This window comes from Otolemur garnettii, unplaced genomic scaffold (genome assembly GCF_000181295.1).
Source record: "Otolemur garnettii isolate 467f Iridium unplaced genomic scaffold, OtoGar3 scaffold00025, whole genome shotgun sequence".
NCBI classification, from domain to species: Eukaryota; Metazoa; Chordata; class Mammalia; order Primates; family Galagidae; genus Otolemur; species Otolemur garnettii.
In genome coordinates this window covers 6,916,358-6,919,507 of record NW_003852420.1, presented here as the reverse complement: position 1 = coordinate 6,919,507, position 3,150 = coordinate 6,916,358, and the positions used below count along the sequence as shown (strand labels likewise).

Below are 3,150 nucleotides of genomic sequence, written 5' to 3'. Positions count from 1 at the left end.
GAGAACAAGTTTTGGTGGGAACTGTTACACAGCAAAAGCTAACCGATTGGGTGCACTACTCAGCACATTATGTTAAAACTGCCAAGACACATAGGTGCCTGCTTCCTGCACACTGGCCTATGGGTTTTAACTGGGGGATACAGGAACATGCACTGGAAGCCCTGGAGAGCTATTAACTGGCTGTGTTAGCTAGGGCAAATTGCTTAACCTTTCTGAACCTTAGTTTTCTTATATATAAAATAGAGAACAGGCCCCCAAAGTGCCCTAATCTCACCCCACACGTTTGCTCAAATTCTGATCTAAAGACAGCAACTTCAGCATGTCTTGGGAGCTTGTTAGAAATGAAGAATCTCAGGTCTCACCAGACTTAGTTCACCAAAATCTGCACTTTAACAAGATCTCTAGGCAATCTGTGTTTCCACTCAATTTGAAAAGCACTGCCTTACCAAGTCGGTATTGCTCAAAATCACCCTATCTCCAAGACCCCTCACAGTGAAGAGCCACCCAGCTTTTGCCTGGGAACCGTTCCAGTCTTGCAGGGAAACTTGGTTAGGATATTTTTCTTGGCTGCTTCACAGGCAGACAGGCTTAGCAGCTGAGGAGCTTTGTTCAGGGCTCAGCTAAAATCGCAGCTTAGTAGTTTAGCTGGGGAATGGTCAGTGGACCCCCACGCCCCTCCTGCTTAAGGATGTCCAGTTGGTAAACTTTTGACGATCATCCCTACTCTTAACCTTGCCTGAAAATGGCCAGGATGAGCCAGGGGAATGAGCCTTTTGCATCTACAACTGCCCTTGCCCTCGGAGCTTGGAGTATTGTTTGTACACGTATTCCCCCTCCATTTCTTACCCCTACACAGGCCCTTTCTTTCCTCCTGGCCAGCCCGACCTGCTCAGGCGGCTGAGCATGCCCAGTTTAGCGGCGAGCATGGCCCCGGTCCCCAATGCGCAGGTGCCACGTCTCCGGGTTTTGGTAGCCACCGGCTGGAAGGAAGAGGCGGCGGAGTGACCGCGGGGAAAAGGGAACCCTCCGGGAGTCCTGGAGCAGCGCGTTGAGGGTCCACACAAAGGGTGATCCTATTCGGAAAACCTTTAGGGCCTGAGTGTGTGACTGGGAGGCATCTAGGGGCCGTCCTAGGGTAAGGGAAGAAGCCGGGAACCGGCTGGAGCAGCGCCCCAACATCCCAGGGACCAAAGTCTAGGGGGTTTGTGTGTTTCAGGCTGCACTTTGGGAGAAGACTTTTCGGAACCACTTAATCTCTTTGTGGCTCAGTGTAAGCCTCATGAAAATAAGACAGAGTAGTTACTTGCTTTAGAAGATAGTTTCACGGATTAAGTGAATAAAAAGCGTTTAGAGCAACGCCTGACGCACTGGTAAGCGCCGCCTGTGTTTTTTAAACAAAATATAAACAAATAAACAATCCCCCCCGCCCGGCCACGGCTCTGGGGCATCAGTTTTCGTTTACTCCCACCCACGGCCCACGGCGGGCGGCCAGCCTCCCACCCGAGGAGGGTGCCGTCCCTTCACCCCTCTTTCCCGGTTCTGCGCCCCGCGCCACCCGGTACGCCCCCAACCCCCGGGCGTGGGGCACGTGCAGCGAGGGCTGCCAGGGAGACCCCAGAGCAGCGTGCGGCAGGGGTTGCCCCGGACGCCCCACCCACCTTCCCCGGCGCGGCCCTCCAGCCGCCTCGGCCGCCTGGCCCCCGGCCCGAGAGGCGGTGCCCCCGGGCCACTTGGCGCCCCCTCCCCGCCTCGCGGGCTCGCGGCCGCCGGGCGGGCGGCCCGGCCCCTGCCCACCCCCAGCCCAGCCGGGCGCGCCGCACTGGGCATGCTCCGTAGCCTGGGCAGGTTGGGGCTGCAAGGCGACAGCTCGGGCTCCGGAGCCGGGAGGCGAGAACGAAGAGGGAGACTCGGGGGCAGGGGAAGAGGGAGCGACGGGCCACGGAGGGGCGGCGGGGCCCGGAGCCGGGGACACGCAGAGCCCGGCGGCGGGCGGGCCGGCGCTGCCCCGTGGGCTCGCCGGGGACGCGGCGGAGACCCCCGGTCCTCGGCAGAGGTTAGGACCGCGCGGCCGGGAGGCGGGGAGGCCGGGGAGGGGGGGCGGAGGCAGGCGGGAGGGCGGGACTGGGGCGCGCCGGGAGGGGGCTCGGCGGCGGCTCTCGATGGCGGGGAGGGGGTTGGTGGCGCCGGGAGCAGTAAGTGAGCTGCACCGCCAACAAGCTCTCTCACACACACACGCGCGCGCACACACACGCGCGCACACACTGGGTCGCCAGGCAGCGGCCGTCGCCGCATCCCCGGCTGCAGCTCCAGGCAAAGTGACAGGTAGGAGAAAGCATTTCGGGTCCCGCCCGAGGATGCTCCCGCCCGCCCGGGCCGGCGGGGTTTGTTTGCTTTCCGCGGGTGCGTCCCGGACGCGCGCGCGCGCACCCGGATGCCCAGCGGGGACCCAGTGCAGGTGCCGGGTGCGAGGCGCCCTGTGCGCGCGGGAGGCAGGGGACCCAGCTGCCACCCCCCTTCCCCGTAGTCATCGCTTACTGGGTTTCCTCAGACTCTCTCCAGACGTTCACCCGCTTCTGGGCTAGAAATAGCTCCGCTCGACGTGTATATGATTATTTTGGTTGGAAATAGTTGGCACCGTGCAACGCATGTAAATGTGTGTGCGTGTGGATCCTCTTGCCTCTTCTGGGGAAATCATAGAAATAATTGACCATTTCCACTTAAAACAGCACCGACAGGCTCAGCACTCACTGGAGGCAGCGTTCTGGCCTCCTCAAAGCATATAAATTAAGGAGAGTAATGATTACGTTATTTTCAGGATTTTAAAGTTGCTTTTTCCTTACCCGATTAGACTTTGTCTATATAGTACAATACTTCTGAGTGTAGACTTTGTTTGTAGACAGTACTGAAGTATGGAAACATGGAATTCTCCAAATTTCAAAGTGTAAGTGCAGCTTTATCTAAAATCATAAAACTATCATAAAAACTAGTATGTTTTTTCCCAGAGAGAAATGCAAATGCCATTATATTTCCATAAACATGGGTATGTTTGAGAGGTGACTGTACGCTTCTAACTCTTTTTTAAAACCCTGCAGTGATTTTAGCTATTGTGGCCAAAACATTTATGGAAGGTCGTCGTTTTTTTTTTTTTTT

The 3,150-nt window shown here is 57.3% G+C and overlaps 1 protein-coding gene across 1 annotated transcript in view; it reads left to right on the top strand.

Annotated features, from left to right (window-relative positions):
• Positions 1 to 2,191: 2,191 nt before the first annotated feature.
• The window catches only part of PLCB4 (phospholipase C beta 4), a 402,004-nt gene continuing 401,045 nt past the window's right edge, over positions 2,192 to 3,150 (top strand). Inside the window, exon 1 of the mRNA XM_003788017.1 lies at positions 2,192 to 2,322. The gene's annotated coding sequence lies outside the window, so the exon portion shown is untranslated. The remainder of the gene's footprint in view (positions 2,323 to 3,150) is intronic.